At 46.3% G+C, this 22857-nt stretch overlaps 1 pseudogene across 1 annotated transcript in view; it reads right to left on the bottom strand.

The window, feature by feature from the left end:
• Window positions 1-234: 234 nt before the first annotated feature.
• Window positions 235-22857, bottom strand: part of LOC147737209 (uncharacterized) — a 121199-nt pseudogene continuing 98576 nt past the window's right edge. The window contains exon 2 of the transcript XR_015295577.1: window positions 235-2687. The product of XR_015295577.1 is annotated as an uncharacterized LOC147737209 (transcript). The remainder of the gene's footprint in view (window positions 2688-22857) is intronic.

Here is a 22857-nt window from a genome sequence, read left to right as displayed (position 1 = left end):
CTTTGTAGGTATGACATTTGCCTAAAGCTCTTCATGCCTTCACTGCACTTAAATAGCTTTTCCCCTGTGTGACTTAGCTGATGAATCCATAATGTTAAGGATTCTATAAAACTCCTGCAACAGTCACTGCAAAAATATGTTTTCCCCCATTATGTGTTCGCTGATGTCTTTGTAGGTTTGATAATCGACTAAAGCTCTTCACACATTCACTGCACTTGAATGGTTTTTCCCCTGTGTGTGTTCGCTGATGTCTTTGGAGGTCTGCTAACTGACTGAAGCTCTTTACACATTCACCACAATGGTATGGTTTCTCCCCTGTGTGTGTTCGCTGATGTGTTTGGAGGTGTGAAAACCGACTGAAGCTTTTTACACATTCACTGCAATGGTATGGTTTTTCCCCTCTGTGTATTAAAAGATGTTTGTGGAAGTGTGATAATTGACTGAAGCTCTTCACACATTCATTGCAATGGTATGGCTTTTCCCCTGTGTGTGTTCGCTGATGTCTTTGGAGGTCTGCTAACTGACTGAAGCTCTTCACACATTCATTGCAATGGTATGGCTTTTCCCCTGTGTGTGTTCGCTGATGTCTTCGGAGGTCTGCTAACTGACTGAAGCTCTTCACACATTCACTACAATGGTAAGGTTTTTCCCCTGTGTGTGTTCGCTGATGTGTTTGGAGATTTGATAACCGACTGAAGCTTTTCACACATTCACTGCATTGGAATGGTTTTTCCCCCGTGTGTGTTCGCTGATGTCTTTGGAGGACTGCTAACCGACTGAAGCTTTTCACACATTCACCGCAATGGTATGGTTTTTCCCCTGTGTGTGTTTGCTGATGTCTTCGGAGGTCTGTTAACCGACTGAAGCTCTTCACACATTCACCGCAGTGGTATGGTTTTTCCCCTGTGTGTGTTTGCTGATGTCTTTGGAGGTCTGCTAACCGATTGAAGCTCTTCACACATTCACTACAATGGTATGGGTTTTCCCCTGTGTGTATTCTCTGATGTCTGCGGAGGTGTGATAATTGACTGAAGCTCTCTATACATTCATTGCAATGGAACGGTTTTTCCCCTGTGTGTGTTCGCTGATGTGTTTGGAGGTCTGCTAACCGACTGAAGCTCTTCACACATTCACCACAATGGTATGGTTTTTCCCCTGTGTGTGTTCGCTGATGTCTTCGGAGGTCTGTTAACCGACTGAAGCTCTTCACACATTCACTGCAATGGTATGGTTTTTCCCCTGTGTGTGTTCGCTGATGTGTTTGGAGGAGTGATAACTGACTGAAGCTCTTCACACATTCACTGCAATGGTATGGTTTTTCCCCTGTGTGTGTTCGCTGATGTGTTTGGAGGTGTGATAACCGACGGAAGCTCTTCACACATTCACTGCAATCGTATGGTTTTTCCCCTGTATGTGTTTTCTGATGTATTTGGAGATTTGATAATTGACTGAAGCTATTTACACATTCAGTGCATTGGTATGGCTTTTCCCCTGTGTGTGTTCGCTGATGTCTATGTAGGATTGATGATTGACTAAAGCTCTTCACACATTCAGTGCAATGGTATGGTTTTTCCCCTGTGTGTGTTCGCTGATTATCTTTTAGAATTACTAACTGATTAAAGTTCTTCACACATTCAGTGCAATTGCACGATTTTTCACCTGTGTGTGTTTGCTGATGGTGCTTTAGTAGTGATGACAAACTAAAGCTCTCGCTGCATGTGTATGATTCTTTTTGCTTGCTTAGTGTCTTTGGGATGGATATATATTTGTCTACATCACATGACCGTGTTTCCTGAAGGGTCAACATGGTTGATAAACCACTTGCGTTATTCTCACATTCATGTATGTGTGTGTTATTTTGGATGCTTGATTTCTGATTTAACAATAAAATACAAGACTCACTAAATACCTATCACATTCATAATAAAAGTAAGGCGCCTTTCTGGGTGATTGCGTCCTAACATTGGATAATGGCTTCGCGTGCCTGTGGGTAAAGATTTGTCTTCCTTCTGGTCGGTGCAAATTGGGACAATACTCTGTGCTTTAGAGAGCAGAACCCCTCTTTCCTTTAGCCTTCAGTTGTTTGGCTCCACTTTGTTGTGCTTTTCCCTGGTTCCTGTGGTTTGGCTAGAAAGAGTTAACAATACACTGAGAGCACTGTAATGCAACTTGTAATGTGTACAGCTACTCCGAAGAGTGTAGAAAACTCCGAAGAGTGTCCCTGGGCCGAGAACAGGTCTGAAGAGAAAGTAAAGCTGGTTGTTTCAAACATGGACAAATAGCCAGGTTTTCAATCTTTTTTTAAACATTGTCATGTTACTAACAGCGCAAAGCTCAAGAGCGAGTTTGTTCCAAGCTATGGATCCCAAATAGACAGAAGACCTTCCTCCAACTCTCATTCCGACCTCATGGTCAAAGCTGGTGTTGGACGCTTGTTTATACAGGAGGTGGTTTGTCAGTGTTGTTGCCTTAATTCTGTAGAGGGCATTTCTTCGTCTTGTGGTGTGGAAGAGCAGAGCTCAGACTCATATATTCACTGAATTGCCTTTGACTGCTTCTTCCTGGATCTGTCGACTGTCTCTGATTTCACTGATATTTTCTGAGCTCCTTATTTTTTTACTATTTTTGCAGGTTTGATGTGTTATCTTCATTATTCATAATCAGTCCGTGCATTTAAGGCTTATTTTCTGTTGGATGTAAAGAAATGTAAAATTACTAAATGCAAACGTAATGGAATGTGAATACACAATATTTATCTGGCAGTAGAAGATAGACATCTCTTCTTTACCATATCTAAAACTTAACAAGGAATATTTCACCATACATGGATATTTCACTAAAAGTTCTGTTGAGCAGGTCACAGCTTATTTACTTCTGAAAAGGCAGTGATTTGCCATTGTTCACAGAGTAACTTACTAAAGAAAGGGCAGCCACTGAGCACTCACGTGCTACAGATACAGTTTTAGCTAGATAAACAAGGACAACATTTCATGTAAACAAGAACAGATTATGAAAAAGAGAGGAAGCAGGAAGCATTGCAGTTACGTCAACTACAGGAAGTATCTACCAAAGGGTCCTCAGGACTGCCTTACTCGCGGTGGCAGTCTGACTGACACCATCCTGGTCTGACTGCCGTAATATGAGTGTGGTGGTGGAACCGCAAAGAGACCTCCACGTCCGCAAATGGCCTGAATACGTGGGAGGTACTGAAGACGGGCCTGCTGAGCCTATTACGACTTGCATAGCCACTGCCCTTTTCATGGTGGGGACACCGCATCCAAAAGGGAGGCAGATATGCAGGTAAAGGGGCCCTAGCAGAGCCTTCTGACAATTCTGAGCCTGGGGTTGAATGCGGGGTGCACATGTTGTGCCTCCCCGGAACTGCACCCTCGTTCCTGCATGGTGTGCTATGCACAACATGGTGCATGCCATACAGTGCTGGAACATGCTGCAGGCTCTCACCAAAGAACCTAACACAGCCACTGCCATGAGACTGCCGCTGCACCACCCGCCCTGGATTAAAGTCATAATCCGGTGGGCGGGCTCAACAAGGGCTTGGTGATTTTCCTGGGACCACCCCAGAGGTGGTCCCATTGGAAGCCCACCAGACTCGTAACAAGGCCTTAATCCACCTTCAGCACTTTCCCAGCCCTCCTGGTTCAAGCATTCTTGGGTCCTTCTAACCTGGAAGATTGAAGCAGTATCCTGATTGAGGTGGATTTTTTATCGGCATAATTTATATCCATCTCCCTTAAACTAGTGCCTGATTCTGAACTGACTGGCAAGTTAAACAAGGATTGGCATAGCCAATAGGTCTCGCCGACGGGACCAAATAAGTGTTTAGCCATGCAGGAGAAAAGGGTTTGGGGAGTGGTTGGGTTTGCTTAGACTGGGCACTAATCTTTGAAGCTACCGTATGTGGGGTCGTACTGGCACAAAACAAATCAACCACAAACAGAACCAAGCATATCCGCACACATGCACATGAATACACACTCATGCAAATAGGCAGTGAAGAAGGAGCATGCGGGCCCCTGATCTGCCAGCCAGAGTCTGCCCCCGCTCCTCAGGCTGCCCAAGCAGAGCCCCCGCACACTGCACCAGATACGTGAGGCACGTCTCTTTTATTATCTAGAGTGACTAAATCGATGATATCATGGATACTGTGACAGAAAGCACTGTGGCAGTGTTAATTGTAATGTTAGCGATGAAAAATAATAAATAAAGTTTTTTTTACAAAGCACATCTCTTTAAACAAAAAAAGATGCAAAAAGAAAAATATTTTTAAAAAGGTGACAACTGGGAAAACGATGTAGGTCCCCAGGCAGTGGGTCTTGTTCCCGGGTTTAACAGAATGTCCTAATTTTCGAGGATGAAGGGCAGGGGGGGCATTGGACATGACAATCTGGGCTTTAGTGAGGGGTGGGGGGGTTGTTGTGATGAGAAAGACCAATCAATCAATCAATCAAAGACATTTATAGAGCGCACTACTTACCCGGAGGGTCTCAAGGCGCTTGGGGGGGGGTGGGGGGGGTGCTGCTACTGCTCGAACAGCCAGGTCTTGACCTTCTTCCTGAAGGAGAGGTGGTCTTGGGTCAGGCGCAGGTCGGATGGGAGGGAGTTCCAGGTCTTGGCGGCCAGGTAGGAGAAGGACCTTCCTCCTGTTGTCGTTCTTCGGATGCGGGGGACGGCGGCGAGGGCGTGACTGGCTGATCGTAGATGGCGTTTGGGAGCGTAGAAGTTGATTCGGTTGTTGAGGTAGCTCGGGCCTTGATCGTGTAGGGCTTTGTGTGCGTGGGTGAGGAGACGGAAGGTGATTCTTTTGTTGACGGGGAGCCAATGCAAGTCTCTCAGATGTCCGGAGATGTGGCTGTGTCGTGGGATGTCAAGGATGAGTCTGGCTGAGGTGTTCTGGATCCGCTGGAGTCTCTTCTGGAGCTTGGCGGTGGTTCCGGCGTAGAGGGCGTTGCCGTAGTCCAGTCGGCTGGTGACGAGGGCCTGGGTGACCGTCTTTCTGGTCTCGGTGGGGATCCACCGAAAGATCTTCCGTAGCATGCGCAGGATGTTGAAGCATGACGAGGAGACGGCGTTGACTTGTCTGGTCATGGAGAGGGAGGAGTCCAGGATGAAGCCCAGGTTGCGTGCGTGGTCTGTCGGTTTGGGTGCGGTGCCCAGGGCGGGGGGCCACCAGGAGTCGTCCCAGGCGGAGGGCGAGGCGCCCAGGATGAGGAATTCCGTCTTGTCTGAGTTCAGTTTCAGGCGGCTGGTCTTCATCCACTCGGCTACGTCTTTCATCCCCTCGTGAAGGTTGGCTCTGGCGGCGGCGGGGTCGTTGGTCAGGGAAAGGATCAGCTGGGTGTCGTCAGCGTAGGAGATGATGTTGAGGTTGTGTTGGCGTGCGATGGCCGCGAGGGGGCTCATGTAGACGTTGAAGAGGGTGGGGCTCAGCGAAGATCCTTGAGGGACGCCGCAGATGACTTCGGTGGCCTCTGACTTGTACGGTGGTAGACGGACTCTCTGTGTTCTTCCGTCGAGGAAGGAGATGATCCATTCCAGTGCCTTCTCCTGGATTCCGACGTTGCTGAGGCGCTGCACTAGGGTGCGGTGGCAGACAGTGTTGAATGCCGCGGAGAGGTCTAGAAGGATGAGGGCCGCTGTTTCTCCGTTGTCCATCAGGGCTGGGATGTCATCGGTGGCAGCGATGAGGGCGGTCTCGGTGCTGTGGTTGGCTCGGAAGCCAGACTGTGAAGGGTTGAGGGATCCATTCGTCTCGAGGAAGGCGGCCAGCTGTTTGTTGACGGTCTTCTCGATGACTTTGGCTGGAAACGGGAGGAGCGAGATGGGGCGGTAATTTTTGAGTTTGGTGGGGTCCGCTGTTGGTTTCTTTAGTAGGGCGCTGAGTTCGGCGTGCTTCCAGCTCTCCGGGAAGGTGGCGGTGTTGAAGGAGGTGTTGATGATGTCCCGCAGGTGGGGTGCGATGACAGCGTCGGCCTTGTTGAAGATGTGATGAGGGCAGGGGTCGGTCGGAGATCCGGAGTGGATGGAGTTCATCATGCGGACGGTGTCTTCGGTGCTGATCGGAGTCCAGGCGAGGAGGGTGGCGGTGGGGGGCGGTGGTTCGGTTGTGGCGTGCGTCGGTTGAGGGCTGAAGCTGTTGTGTATGTCCGCGATCTTGTTGTGGAAGTAGGAGGCGAGGGAGTTGCAGAGGTCTTGTGATGGGGTGATGTCGTTGTTTTCGGCGTTGGGGTTGGAGAGCTCTTTCACGATGTTGAAGAGTTCCTTGCAGTTGTGTGCGTTGTTGTCCAGCCGGTCTTTGAATGCAGTTTTCTTGGTGGCACGGATCAGTTGGTGGTGCTTCCGGGTGGCAAGCTTGAGGGTGGTCATGTTGTCCGGTGTTGGCTCCCTTCTCCAGGCTTTCTCGAGGGCTCGGCAGTTCTTCTTGGAGCTCTTGAGTTCGTCGGTGAACCATGGGGCCTTCTTGCTGCCGGGTCTGCTGGGCGGGGTCCTCAGTGGAGCGAGTTCGTCCGCGCAGTTGCTGATCCACTTCGCGAGGTTGTCGGCGGCCTGGCTGGGGTTCGCTGAGCTGGCGGGAGGGTGCTGGCTCAGGGAGGCGGCGAGCTGGTCGGCTGTGATCTTGTTCCAGCTTCTTCGAGCAACCTGTTGCTGGTGGTGGTGGATCGTCGTTCTTCTGAAGGTGAAGTTGACGCAGCTGTGGTCCGTCCAGTGTAGTCCAGTGGCGTGGCTGAAGTTTATGTCTTTGCTGGATGAGAAGACGGCGTCGAGTGTGTGTCCGGCGAGGTGGGTGGGGGTGGACACCAGCTGCTTGAGTCCGAGGTTGGCGAGGTTGTCGAGCAGGGTGATGGTGTTGCGGTCGTTGTTGTTCTCCAGGTGGAAGTTGATATCCCCCAGGAGGATGTAGTCAGCGGAGGTGAGGGCATGCGGGCTGACGAAGTCGGCGATGTCCTCGCTGAATTGTGTGCGTGGTCCCGGGGGTCGGTAGATCAGGGTGCCTCTGAGGGTGGTCTTCGGGTCGGTGCGGATCTGGAAGTGTAGGTGTTCGGCGGTAGTCAGGGTGTCGTCGGTATTGGTCGTGATGTGGATGGTGTCCCTGTGGATGATGGCGATGCCTCCTCCAGTCTGGATGTCGCGATCTCTCCGGATGATCTTGTATCCCTCCGGGATGGCGATGGCGATGTCGGGCGCTGAGGAGTTGTTCATCCAGGTTTCCGTGAGGAAGGCGACGTCGGGAGCTGTGGTGTCGAGGAGGTTCCAGAGTTCGATGGCGTGTCTGTGGACGGAGCGGGTGTTGAGCAGGATGCACTTGAGGTGGTTGCTGCTGGTGTTAGGCTTGGCGGGTGCTGGTGCGAGGCAGGTCCGGATGCAGGTGAACTTGCAGGCGTGGCAGCTGAAGGGTCCGTGGGTTCGTCTCGGGGTGGCTCGGTAGCATCCCGGGATTCGGCCGGTGTTGAGTGCGTTGAGGGTGGTGGCGTCGTAGATCCGGCGGGTGGGCTGGTGTCTGTGGGGCCCAGGGGTCCTGGCACTGGGCGCGGTCCAGGCGCGGACGGGCGCAGACAGGCTTACCTTTGGCGCACCAAAGACAAGAATTGGCACGATTTTATTCCAGTTTGACGTTTTTTGTTTTTTAAATGAATGTTGCAAATTGCTAAACTGGCAACCAGTGCCCCTGCTGGGGAGAGATCACCATGCCAGGCACGTCTTGGGAAGGCTTTTACAGCAACCGTGACAAATCTTGTGCCGAAACAAAGAGGCTCAGTCTCCCTTCGGGGAAGAAAGAGAGAGATGGGTCCTGCAGCAGAGTCTGCGATTTCTGACATCCCTTTTCCCAGTGCTTCCCCTCCCCCCATCCTGCTCTTCACCGGATCCGTTACCCCAACACTAATGCCCCTCGTGTATCGGCTTGGCAGACAAGCACTGGCAAAGCCAATAGGTCCCGCCTTTTGGCTTTGCCAATGCTTTTGCTGACTCTGTTCAGCTTTTTAACAAACATTGGTGTGCCGCAGGGAGCACCTCATGGGCCACCACAAGTGGGGAGGGGGGCAGAAATAAAAATAATGCAGACCACGGTAGGCATGTTTAACATAGACAAAGGAGGGGGGCGGGAGCAAAGTGTATGCGGACAGCGGGGGCTGCGGGAGCCTGGTGAACATGGACAATGGGAGGGTGGTTACCTTACGGGTTGCCGCAAGTGGGTAGGGGGCGGGAAAAATGGAAATGCGGACAAAGGGAGGGGGAATGGGAGCATTGTGAACACGGACAACGAGTGGGGGCGGGAGCAATGCAACAGGAAATTAAACAAGCACGGCCACTAAAGTGAAAGCGACCGTGGTGTGTTTAATTAGTAACCTAATCCACGATGAGGAATGCAGCTGCCACCCTGCACTCCGCAGTTCACTCAAGAGAGCAAAATGGGAGTGAACCTTTGGAGAAGAGGTGGGACATGCACCCGCCTTTTGCCATTTGCGTGCTTTCATTATTGAAAGACACACGCAAAGGCCAATCCAAGGTGTAGGAGGAGTCAGACCCACACGGAGAAGTCTCCCATAGAGCAGCACATGTGCGATGCGCTAAGCTCGACCTAAAAAGTAAGACTTTAGTTCTTCCTAACGTATTTAAAGTTAAGATCCTGTTGTATTTCAATCAGCAGCTCCTTCCATGGTTTTCAGTAAAACAGAATGAGGGATTTATTGCAATGGCCTGTCTTTATATTGTACACACAGATAAAACAAACAAATATTAATTCATGAAATGTATCATGCAATGATATCAGTCATTTATTCCTTATAGAGAATCCATCACAAGCAATAATATATCTGAAATATCAAGCATCCAACAGATGTGTGCATATGAATAATTGCTTTCCATGTTCCTGTTTTCCATGATATTTAACTTATTGTTGTCTGTCTGAAGGCCAGGATGCTACTTTGTGACTCAACAGGGCTTTGGCAGAGCGAGAGGGAATGTCTGTTGTCCACGGGTGAAGTCTCATTTCTCCATTCCCATCTTTCTTTTATCCAGGTTTACCTCATTCCATGTCCTTCAGCTCCCCTAATCCCCTCGGTCTGTGTACTCACTCTACAGGGTTCATTGTTAGCTGTGGCAGGGGACACACTTGAAGCATGCACACAGCCGATGCAGATAATGGCCTGATAGTCAAGAGGCCGTGGTTGGCAGTACGGAGCTCACACGCTTCATTTCAGAAGCTCACCTGGGAGGTACTAACTGAGGAGGTGCACAGGAAGGGGCCTATTAACTATAAACAGAGAGAGTGCACAGGTGGGTGCTTGTGAGGTATAAACAGATGAGGTACACATATAGGTACCTATGAGGTACAAACAGAGCAGGTGCACATGTAGGTGCTGATGAGGTATAAACAGAGGAAGTGAACTGGTAGGTGCTTCAGTGACTCGGGGACTATATCTGCTTCTAGGCCCTCTTCCTATAAAGCTGGCTCTTGCTCCTTCTACAACACTTGCTGCAGACATATGGTCTAATTGAGTGCTTTTCGGACAGGTATTTTGTCAAACATAACAGATCCCGTCCGCTTTATTACAAATGCCAGAGGATATAATGCATTTTTAATAGGGTGGACGGGACACCTGACACATTTATGACAGAATAAACCATCCGCCTAAATATAAATCGGACCATTGGCGGACATTGTGACCAGTGTCGTTTCAGTGTTGGGAAGTACACATTTTATTAACGGCACAGTATTATCTCACCACTGCTGTGGCTTGCAGTCATAAAGCCATTATGAATGGTCTAAGACTGGGTGCGGCCTGTGAGTGTGGTCGGTGGGCCCGGGGACAACTGAGGTGTTACCACAGATAGGAGAGCCCGCTGGGAATTAGGACATTTTCTAAGGTCTCCAACCTCAACCGACTCAACAGACTACCGGACTACTGGACCCCCAACGGCAGCATATTGTTCAGACTCGTCCCTACTGCACCTCTCCACTCCTTGGATTAGGCTGTACTTTGGAATAGAAAAACATCAGAGAAAGACGACATTTGCAGCAAAAGTATTTTTTCTGATTATTGGATCCATTTCACAGGGGAACAAATAAACGAAAGCAGAGGAAAGAGAAGCGTGAAGTCAACCCTTTGCCTGTTCTGTGTTGGGGAGTAACGCCCGAGGTGCTGTGAAGGACTCAAAGGAGACATACCATCTGCTATCACCTGTGCTGGGGCTGAGCACCGCCAACCGCTGCATAAAAGATCTTGTCACATCCGCTGCGATGGTGCCCGCCGGGAGAAGCCCGGGACAAGGGTGGGCCGTCTGGGGCCGTCTGGAGCCAGAAGATGCCAGGCCTACCCTCTTTGCAGGTCATTAATCCACCGAGACTCATTTCTCTATTTAGTCCGCTTTGGACATTGACTGTGACTTTTCCGTTTTTTTTCCTTGCATCTGTTTTGCTTTATTGGTTTTGGGTACTTACTTTGCATTTAAACGATTGTGTCTACAAGGTGAATTAGTGGTTTGATAAGAAGATAGCTAGCATAGGGCGAAGGTACGCGTGCTCCTTCTTTCTTTAACATATTGGCTTATTAAGGTTAGGGAGTGTGATATTGGGAGGTGGAAGATTGCACAGAAGGAGGACAGCCTTAAATGTGTAACAAGGGCGAATGTTTCCACGATGGACGCATATCTGTTAAGAGCGGCCTCTGCCCTTGATAAAGAAATAGTCTGGTTAACAGACGGTTATCTAAATCACCCTCCACAAGCGTCCCTCTTATACCTGGTGAGATAAACAAAGTAAATGAGACCGCTATAGAGGTTTTGGGTGGGTCCCAGTTACTTTGTGCTGGGTCGGAGTCTGGGAATTCTCAAGACATATCCTTCCCGGAAATAAATCCCCCTGTGCTTTCCCCGGTTGTAACCTTTGTAACCAGGTAAGCAATATGTTACCGATGGTGGGTCCTGCAGACCGGCGATCCCCTGATATATCATCAGAAACAATAGGCTGTAAGTAAAAACCCGAGGAGTGCAGAGATCGAAGTAATACAACACGTAATAAAACTGGGGGTCAAAGCTCACTGGGGGTCCTGCAAAAAAAGCCAAACTAAACATACCTTCCAAACCTGGTCTGAAGAACCCCACATCATCTCTCTTACTGGGGAATAGCGTATTGCAGCAACTTCAGGATACCTTAATAAAAGCCTTGGGCAGTTTAATGGATGAGAAGCTGGCCCCAGTATGGGAAAAGTTGATAGTTATGGAAAAACTATTACTGGAACAGGGTAAACCACCCATTATGCCTTCAAGGGACCCAGTAAATCCCAGTCTTCCACACACGAAGGGACCAGTGAACCAATTTTGCCCTATAAATAGAGATCAACTTGATAGTACAGACAGCAGGGTTACAACTTCTAATGTCCCATTAAGAGTAGTTACAAACAAGCAGGGGCCAAATCATGTTACAGATGCTCATGCTCCCGGTCCGTCACAGCTCGATCTAACTCAGGCAAAGCAGGATCAGCCCGCGCTGGGCAAAAGCAGACTTGGTAATCACAAAGTTATTCACCCACACCCCCAATCGACCCCCTTGGTGATAGTCTTGTGTAATGTGCCACCCCTACCTGCGGGTTCTAGAGTGAACTTTACGCAGCTAAAAAACAAGGCAACCCACTGATTATCCAATAATACTTTGTTGACACCCATTATAGAACGAAATAGAATCATGGCCCCCGAGTAGATTGGATAGGGAAGTCTAGGAAACAGGGGGTGGATGATTGCATTGTTGTAAATTGTAACAGCCCATTTATTGTTGAATGCATCGTTAGGGATACCTACTCGAAAGTACTCCTTGGTGACTCAGGAATTCGAGTGCTTCCCCCTGTTTTATTTCTATAAAGATCCCCCAGACAGGGCTATAGTTAATGGGGTCACGCTCATAGATTAGATAGTTTATCATCCAACGGGAGAGGGGACATTTTACATCCTACAAGGGGTCAATTGTACCCGAATTTCACAGGGCTGGAACTTTCAAATAGACTCACAGCCTTATTCAGATTGGATGACTGTGATTGACTTCCTGCCTTCATGGAGGGTGAGGGAAATAGTTTACAGCACGGGGTTTCCCCTGTACCCCTCAAACAAACTACCATGCTGACAGGTGGGGCCCAGTCTGGGCTAACTGGAGATTATACTGAGACCATATCGCTGACCCCTGTTAATATGTTACCCCCACATAATGGTATTTACAACATTCTATCGTGGAACGTTGCTGGTTTGTCTAGTAAAGTTAGGGACCCCCTGTTCCTTCAATTTGTTAGACAATTCACTGTGATTTGTCTTCAAGAAACTTGGTTGGTGGCCAGTGATTTATACTTGGAGGGCTATAAAGTCTTTTACGTCCCTCATTCCCATCTTTGAGTGGTAGAGCAAAGGGTGGATTGGCTATCTTCATCTCTTTAGCAGTGTCTAGCAGGATTCATTTCATACCATCATCCGGGACAAATACCCAAGTAATTGTTTTGGGGAAGGGAACTGAAAGCCTTGGAATTGTTAATTTTTATAACTCCCCAGATACAACCCGATATAGAAGCTTGATTGCTCTGTTGGGTTTTACTTTGAGGGAAGCTAGAGGCCATTACAGAAATGAATGGTTATGGGAGATTTTAATGTCCACCCTTCTGGTGACCCTTTAACAACTGCTACATCAGAATTGGGATGTGCAAGAATGAGGGGCTTTCATTTTGAACATACATACCAGGGGGAGGAGCTAAATAACCTTCTAGATGACTTTGATCTGGTTCCATCTATTTCTCTTGCGTCCCCTTTGAGCACGCAAATTATTCCCTCTTTTAGAGGAGGAAGGTGTGGCTCCTTTGTGGATTATATTTTGATCTCCTCTGGTATCCTTTATCGATTTCAGGGGTATGAAATAATTGAGGGCACTTTTAAGCGACCACAACCCTGTGTGTGTGTCAATTGGTGGTGGGCCGTTGGCCATACAAACGAGGGTGCCCGTGCCAGCTCAAGTAAGTTTGACGGACGGGCGCCGTCGCCTGAGATGGCGCCAGGTTAATCCAGATATATTCGAAAGCAAGGTGCAGGAGTCATGCTCTGTAAAACTAACTTCTTGCGTGACACCAGGTATTGAACAAATGTTATCCTTAATTCGTTTGCCTCCATTATCTTCAAGATAGGAGACATTTTGAGCGCCCCGGTTACTAACTCTAAACTGACAGTCCCAAGATGGTTTGATTCAAATTGTTCTAAGGCAGGGGGGAGATTAAAGAAAGCCTTAAAAATGGTCCTGAGAAACAAAGACTTAATTGGTGTTTGCCGCCACGAGTATAAAAAAGCTCTGGCTGCTCGCAAAAGTGAAATTAAAGCCGGGGTGTGGAGGGACCCGTTGGAGGCAAGTACCCTGGGGAACAGCTCTAAACTCTGGGGTATAATTAATCAACCATTGTTTGAGAACTCTCGGGCGGCGATGTAACAACTAACTTAACGGAAGATCAATGGGTTTCCCATTTTAAGGATATTTTCAGTGTCTCACAGGACATGGACATGTCTCAGCCTACAATTATTGGTAACGTGCCATTAATATTTGAGCTAGTCGAGGTGGAAAAGGGTATTGCAGGTCTTACATGCAATAAAGCAACCGGGCCGGATGGCATTCCCCCGGACCTATACAAACCTAATCCCAGCCTCTGGGGCCCGGTTCTGCAAGCAATAATTAATGCCGCGGCCAAGTCTGGGTGCCTAAAATCCTGGGGAGTTTCTACGATCGTCCCAGTTTTTAAGAAGGGAGATCGCAACTGCACTACATGCTACAGACCAATCTCTCTTCTGGATTCTGTTGTGAAAGTGGTAGGTGGGGTAATTTTGGAAAGACTCTCAGTGTGGGCTAAAAAAAATAAGATCATGGCAGATATACAGTATGGCTTTCGCCCTGGTCACTCCACTGTAGCCCAGTGCCTAAACCTTTATCTTATTACAGAAAAGAACACGATGGCGCGCCAGGGTTCAATCTACATGGCCTTCGTGGACCTCTCCTCAGACTTCGATTGTGTTAACCAGGGGAAGCTGTGGAGGGCCATGAGGCCCATGGGGATGGAGGATAACCAGGTTAACTTTTTGGAAGATCTACACTGTAATACCAAGACCCAGTACCCTTTTAGAGCAGGTAATGCAAAGGTCCCAATAACTCGATCCTCTTGTTATCTGGGGGTGTTGTTTGACAACACCCTCCAATGGGGCCTTCTCCTCCAGGGAAAAAAGGGGGGCGGTTACCAGGGCAAATAATTTTGCCTCTAAAATGGGCAAGCGGCCAGTGGCGGCAGTGTTGAAACTTTATCAGGCCAAAAGTGTATTGAGCCCTATCTCACGTTCCCCATCTCTACTCAGGAACGTTTTCTATTGACAAGATTCCGGTTACACTTTTCACATTTGTTATTAGCAGTACCAAAAGGTAGCCACAGAGTCTCTGCAGGATCTGCTTCACTTCATGTTGTTCTGTAATTTTTATGTGGGACCACGTCGATATTTTTTATTTCCTCTTTTTAAAAAATTGAAATGTTCCCAAGTCCGCCCAGCTCTCCTTTATCTACAGCTGCTTCACCTTGAATGTATTTTATTTGTGGTAGGATTTTTAAAAGCTGTTGTTAGGATTAGAAATAGTCTGCCCGATTGAATTGATCATGTATGACGCATTTGTTTTAAAAAAAATAATGTATCTGTTGTGTGTACTGTGTAGAATCCTGTACAGTTTATTAATTTGTATAAATTATGCTGAGTCTTGTCGGAAGGATCTTCATGCATTTTGAAATTAAATGGACTATGTTGTGTGCCAGAATGCCTGTGAATAGTTTAGCATGAGCGTTTAGGAGGGAGATGGGTCTCATGATGAGCAGGTCTAGGGGTTTCCCCAGGGCCTGTGAATAACCGTTATTACGGGTTCTCTCTTGGTGTCAGGGAGCTTGTCTGTGTCACCTGAAGAGTTGTTTACAGCTTATCTCATTTATGCACAAAGAGTTGACGTTTTTAGGGCTAAGCAGCTCTTTCAACAATGTTTGAAAACAAAACTAGTCAGATGATAGCTGCCAGGTGTACATGTTTTGCATGTGTAGAATCACACACTAGTAAATGCAGCGCACGCATGCTTCGCCCGTTCAGTTTGTGAATGAACGCTTACTTGTGAATAAGTGAGAATTGATCCCACAAGAGGGGTAGAGTTCACAACAGAGACACAACAAAGGAAAATTATCAATACTGTTTAAACTCCAATACCCCAGGCCCCCTAGTGCAAACCAATGATCCCACAAGAGGGGTATATAGAGTTCACAACAGAGACACAACAAAGGAATATTATCAATACTGTTCAAACTCCAATACCCCAGGCCCCCTAGTGCAAACCAATGATCCCACAAGAGGGGTATATAGAGTTCACAACAGAGACACAACAAAGGAATATTATCAATACTGTTCAAACTCCAATACCCCAGGCCCCCTAGTGCAAACCAATGATCCCACAAGAGGGGTATATAGAGTTCACAACAGAGACACAACAAAGGAATATTATCAATACTGTTTAAACTCCAATACCCCAGGCCCCCTAGTGCAAACCAATGATCCCACAAGAGGGGTATATAGAGTTCACAACAGAGACACAACAAAGGAATATTATCAATACTGTTTAAACTCCAATACCCCAGGCCCCCTAGTGCAAACCAATGATCCCACAAGAGGGGTATATAGAGTTCACAACAGAGACACAACAAAGGAATATTATCAATACTGTTTAAACTCCAATACCCCAGGCCCCCTAGTGCAAACCAATGATCCCACAAGAGGGGTATATAGAGTTCACAACAGAGACACAACAAAGGAATATTATCAATACTGTTTAAACTCCAATACCCCAGGCCCCCTAGTGCAAACCAATGATCCCACAAGAGGGGTATATAGAGTTCACAACAGAGACACAACAAAGGAATATTATCAATACTGTTTAAACTCCAATACCCCAGGCCCCCTAGTGCAAACCAATGATCCCACAAGAGGGGTATATAGAGTTCACAACAGAGACACAACAAAGGAATATTATCAATACTGTTTAAACTCCAATACCCCAGGCCCCCTAGTGCAAACCAATGATCCCACAAGAGGGGTATATAGAGTTCACAACAGAGACACAACAAAGGAATATTATCAATACTGTTTAAACTCCAATACCCCAGGCCCCCTAGTGCAAACCAATGATCCCACAAGAGGGGTATATAGAGTTCACAACAGAGACACAACAAAGGAATATTATCAATACTGTTTAAACTCCAATACCCCAGGCCCCCTAGTGCAAACCAATGATCCCACAAGAGGGGTATATAGAGTTCACAACAGAGACACAACAAAGGAATATTATCAATACTGTTTAAACTCCAATACCCCAGGCCCCCTAGTGCAAACCAATGATCCCACAAGAGGGGTATATAGAGTTCACAACAGAGACACAACAAAGGAATATTATCAATACTGTTTAAACTCCAATACCCCAGGCCCCCTAGTGCAAACCAATGATCCCACAAGAGGGGTATATAGAGTTCACAACAGAGACACAACAAAGGAATATTATCAATACTGTTTAAACTCCAATACCCCAGGCCCCCTAGTGCAAACCAATGATCCCACAAGAGGGGTATATAGAGTACACAACAGAGACACAACAAAGGAATATTTTCCAATTTGGATAAACTGCCCTCACTCACATACCAAGGTAAGTGACATGCTTCACTGACGGTGCTCCAAGGTACAGGAACTTTTGACATGGCTAGCCCCAGAGAACGGTTGTGTTCTTAGGGAGACCCTCCTGGCGGACACCAGATCGAGTTTGTGTATTACATAAACTCGTGAATGTTTTTCCCGCATTATGGGGTCTAATCTCCACTGAATGATCAGAAGATCTGGAGGAGTACGGATCTGCTAGACCTACTCTAGTCTGGAAGCCCTGTGACCGAATTACGGCAGGGCGATAAGTGGTTCTGATCGCAACAGTCCTGAAGAAGACCGAGGTGACCTTTCGAGGCACAATTCAAGCGGTCGAAACATGTTGACCTCAGCAGTGGTAGGAGGGAAGTCTTGAGGAGCCTCATTTTCTCAATAAGACATTTTCCCATCCTTTTCTTACTTTTAATCCTGATAGGGGTATCAAACTGCGTCTAATAAAGTAATTCTTTCTATTGGCACCCTTAATCAGTTTTAATCACATCCTTACTGCACTTTTTTGTCGCACTATCAGTTAATCCACCAGGTGTTCACTGCACATTCTATTACTTATGTGTGTTACTCGTTGTACGTATTGACTTATTTAGTTGTACGTCTCGTAGTGTGGAATTTATTATTTTTTCCCCCTCCCTAATGCTCCGCCCTGGATGTGGCTACACCAGGGCGTCTGTAGCAGGCCCTATGATGAAGCATGTCACATACCTTGGTATGTGAGTGAGGGCAGTTTTTCCAAATTGGATAATTTTCATTTGTTGTGTCTCTGTTGTGTACTCTATATACCCCTCTTGTGGGATCATTGGTTTGCACTAGGGGGCCTGGGGTATTGGAGTTTAAACAGTATTGATAATATTCCTTTGTTGTGTCTCTGTTGTGAACTCTATATACCCCTCTTGTGGGATCATTGGTTTGCACTAGGGGGCCTGGGGTATTGGAGTTTAAACAGTATTGATAATATTCCTTTGTTGTGTCTCTGTTGTGAACTCTATATACCCCTCTTGTGGGATCATTGGTTTGCACTAGGGGGCCTGGGGTATTGGAGTTTAAACAGTATTGATAATATTCCTTTGTTGTGTCTCTGTTGTGAACTCTATATACCCCTCTTGTGGGATCATTGGTTTGCACTAGGGGGCCTGGGGTATTGGAGTTTAAACAGTATTGATAATATTCCTTTGTTGTGTCTCTGTTGTGAACTCTATATACCCCTCTTGTGGGATCATTGGTTTGCACTAGGGGGCCTGGGGTATTGGAGTTTGAACAGTATTGATAATATTCCTTTGTTGTGTCTCTGTTGTGTACTCTATATACCCCTCTTGTGGGATCATTGGTTTGCACTAGGGGGCCTGGGGTATTGGAGTTTAAACAGTATTGATAATATTCCTTTGTTGTGTCTCTGTTGTGAACTCTATATACCCCTCTTGTGGGATCATTGGTTTGCACTAGGGGGCCTGGGGTATTGGAGTTTAAACAGTATTGATAATATTCCTTTGTTGTGTCTCTGTTGTGAACTCTATATACCCCTCTTGTGGGATCATTGGTTTGCACTAGGGGGCCTGGGGTATTGGAGTTTGAACAGTATTGATAATATTCCTTTGTTGTGTCTCTGTTGTGAACTCTATATACCCCTCTTGTGGGATCATTGGTTTGCACTAGGGGGCCTGGGGTATTGGAGTTTAAACAGTATTGATAATATTCCTTTGTTGTGTCTCTGTTGTGAACTCTATATACCCCTCTTGTGGGATCATTGGTTTGCACTAGGGGGCCTGGGGTATTGGAGTTTAAACAGTATTGATAATATTCCTTTGTTGTGTCTCTGTTGTGAACTCTATATACCCCTCTTGTGGGATCATTGGTTTGCACTAGGGGGCCTGGGGTATTGGAGTTTAAACAGTATTGATAATATTCCTTTGTTGTGTCTCTGTTGTGAACTCTATATACCCCTCTTGTGGGATCATTGGTTTGCACTAGGGGGCCTGGGGTATTGGAGTTTAAACAGTATTGATAATATTCCTTTGTTGTGTCTCTGTTGTGAACTCTATATACCCCTCTTGTGGGATCATTGGTTTGCACTAGGGGGCCTGGGGTATTGGAGTTTAAACAGTATTGATAATATTCCTTTGTTGTGTCTCTGTTGTGAACTCTATATACCCCTCTTGTGGGATCATTGGTTTGCACTAGGGGGCCTGGGGTATTGGAGTTTAAACAGTATTGATAATATTCCTTTGTTGTGTCTCTGTTGTGAACTCTATATACCCCTCTTGTGGGATCATTGGTTTGCACTAGGGGGCCTGGGGTATTGGAGTTTAAACAGTATTGATAATATTCCTTTGTTGTGTCTCTGTTGTGAACTCTATATACCCCTCTTGTGGGATCATTGGTTTGCACTAGGGGGCCTGGGGTATTGGAGTTTGAACAGTATTGGCCCTCTCCCCTCATTTGTGTTGATGAATAAGTGAGAATTCACAGACTCCAATCTGACTCTTTCTGACACTGGAAACAGTTAGAGTTTCACTTCAACAAAATGAGGGAGTAACTCTCTTTCCAAGGTAGGAAGAGAAATGGATAGTAATAATAATCCACATTTGTAAATCACGAGCAATCACCCGTAAGGGTTTCCAGGTGCTGGGGGCTGTTGGGAAGATTAAGCAAGCTGGGCTAATCTGCCGCCGGCACTGGGGATCAAACCGTGATCCCAGGTTACAGTATCAGTCGCCCTGGCCACGGCGCCACCCTCTAAACATGGTGGCGAGTAGTGCTATAAGGTTCATAGCACCATTTATCCGGGCAAAACTGGAGAAATTGTACTATACACTGGGAAAATGGCATGTGATGAAAATGTGACATAACATTCCCACTACATGTGCTTTTACACTTTTTTGGGGGGCTGTCTGTGTCCTGTTTATCAAGGCCCAGGGTTTAGTTTCAAGACAAGAGATAGTGCAGGAATAGACTAATAATAATGTCATACATTCCAACAAATGCCTTTACCACGTAACACCGTTACCATGCAATTCTTTACCATTGATATGCCTTTACCACGTAACACCGTTACCACGCAATTCTTTACCATGCATATGCCTTTACCACATAACACTGTTACCACGCAAGTCTTTACCATGCATATGCCTTCACCACGTAACACCGTTACCACGCAAGTCTTTACCATGCATATGCCTTGACCACAAATAATGAAAGATTTACAAAAATGGCCCTGCCGGTAAAGGGTGGGTGGCCTTGAGCCCACCCAGGGCACCCACATGATTATTGTTGAGGGCCGGGGGGGTCCCACAGTCCCTGTGACGCCAGCGGGAGCCAGTATTGTTCCTACCCATAGGGAGCAGCTTAAAATCCTGCGCTCTACGGGCAGGAGCAATGTTTTCATGTGTTTCTCTGCCCGCTTCATAAGCAGTGCATTGTGGGGAATGTAAGTTATAGTTTGCCAGGTAACTGTAACTGCTCAGCTTCTATGGTTTTGTGTGTGTAAAATCTGAACCTAAGTAACCGTCTCTCTAACCTTTGTTTTGTTTCGTGTATTTCTAAGGTTTTCGATGCTATTTCCTACGTATAGCGTCCCTGTAACCTTTGTTTTTTCAGTGAAAATATCTCTCTCTTTTTTTCTCTCTCTCTCACTATATATAGGCCTTAACATCACGGAGGATCTCTATACTTGCTTGCCCTGAACCAATTCATGTCTCCTCTTCATGGTAGTCATGCGCGAGGGACACCCGGCCGGGTGATGCATGTGCATGCGCCATGAAGTGGCTGCGACATAATAGGTATCCTAGATATATGACCGACTTAAGCAGCTGCTTACAGATACGCCATAAATAATGACTTCATACATTTATTTTGCACTCTTAAGCATTGGTTTATTTATTATTTTGGTTGTGGTAATCACTCTTTAAATACAGTAGCATGTACTAGGATCATATCGTTTAAAAATTACAAATAGTGGAACCCCGGTCAGCACATATGAGTGGAATTTAACCTTGAGGCACTAAACTTGATTAACTACCAGTGTGAGTAGAAGGGTACAACGGTATCATGTACTGACAAAGTCTGATTATAAAATTAGAGATTGGGGCTTCAATAGAAATATTGAGCCTTAGGAGGAGAACAATCAGCATACTTTGCACACATGTAATATATACAGTTTATTGACATTTGCTTTATTTTGCACATTTTGCGATATTTGCACATGTAAATAGTATTGTCAACATTGTGTATATTGTGGTACTGCAATTCTGGACCCCTCCGGTTCACCAGCCTGGGGGTCCAACACTCGTGTTATAAAATACCGTTGTATCATGACGAATTTGGTATCTACGAACCGGTAATGATTAGGACATCATCCCCCTGCATTTGCGTCATAATTAAGCGATGCTAACACCCTCAAATCTTGATTTGCGTCTCGAACCCGCAGACTCCATTTTGTAAACGGCATCCATCTTATGGCTTGCCCTCATACAGGTTCCGTAGGTGGATAAGTATGCAGGTGATCGGGGTTGATTTTAACGTGGTGAAAGGGTGAAGCTTTTTTAATCAACTCGGCAGTGACCCCCGAAGAAGGGCGCTGCGCCGCCCGAAATGTATTGGGTTTTTATGGAATAAACACTGCCTAATGATGAGCCTGGCACTAATCGTATTTATTGAAGAAGTCCGGATGGGCACACAATAAATATAAGAAACTTGAAAAAAGGCCAAAAACACACGTGGATATTTTGGATGGAATAAGAATATATCAGATAAAAAATTGGAGAAATGAGGAATACTTTATGAATGAAAATTACAAAAAATGGTTCAAGTTTTGAATGCCGCAAGGGCGGTGTACAGCTGTGCATTTGGCTGGGGCATGAACATGTCCCATTTGTATATACCTAGGTCGTACCTGGTGGCATCTGGGCATGCCACATACCAATCTGCACGCTACCAGGAATTTAAAGACTATGAAGATGAAAAAACTGTTGATAAAAACGGTGTGCATCCCTTATCTTTCAAAAATTAATTGCCCTCATATAAGTCAATTGATTAAAGCCGAGCTTGATCTAAAAGGACACGTCCTTTGTAGCTGACTCCCCCATGACCTGGCCGAGCTGACTCCACTGCCTCCAGCCAAGCCTGTTTGGGCAGCTCCTCGCCCAGTGGCCGAGCCCGATATCATCAAAGCACAACATGTCATAAACCCTTCACTGCATACAAACCCTGTTTTCCATACACACACACACCTGTCCATGATTCTTGTTTATGACCCGATTTATGATGGGAGGGGGCTCGACCTTATTGGCATTTCATCGATATCTGATGGGAGTTCTGGATCTGGCGGGGTAATCCATCACAAACTGGACATCTGAAATATGTGCTGACCAGCATGACTTCGCTCTTTGTATTATTGTGGAAATATTTGTATTGCCATATCGTAAACTTAAGAATTCTTGCCTGCAGCCGTTATTTGTGTATATAAGGAGAAGTCTCGTTCTGTAAAAACGAACAGTCTCCTGAGAACTTACGGCCCGTGTTGTCGTACTTCTAGGACACATGTTACTTGGTTGCAGCCAATAAAACTCGATCTCTGACTTCAACTAGAAGACTCCGTGTTTCTGTAAGTCCAGAACAGGGAGAACCTAGAGGTCTTCAGGTGTGATTCCCTGGCACCACCGGGTCTCTAAAAACCCGGCACCTCAATATAGATTATGGAATAAGCTATGCACTTGCACTTTATTCTTCCTATTGATTTCTCCGTTTAATCTCATATTTTAACCGTATGCAGACTTGTCTTCTTAATGTATTTCACAATAATTATCGTTGCCAATAATGATTGTCACATGCTGGTACTGTCATATGAATTTAATGACGTTGGTATCTACTAAAGGTATTTTACTGTTATGCAATCTATTTTAACAAATGTTAACGCTACCATTCAGTAGCTAGAAGTATATCTTCCATGTCCATTCTAATAACACGAAGCCGGAAGGTTTGACTAACATTCGAGGAGGTACTTCATTGTGGTGTGTTTTGAGAATTTGGGCTGTGTTTGTCCAGATGGGTTTTGGCATTCTTCTTTTCCATTCTTAGGATATTGATTAACTGTGTACATAATGTGACTTAAGG

The sequence above is a fragment of the Lissotriton vulgaris genome, chromosome 1_1 (genome assembly GCF_964263255.1).
Source record: "Lissotriton vulgaris chromosome 1_1, aLisVul1.2, whole genome shotgun sequence".
In the NCBI taxonomy this organism is placed as follows: Eukaryota; Metazoa; Chordata; class Amphibia; order Caudata; family Salamandridae; genus Lissotriton; species Lissotriton vulgaris.
This window is presented reverse-complemented; position numbering and strand designations above follow the sequence as displayed.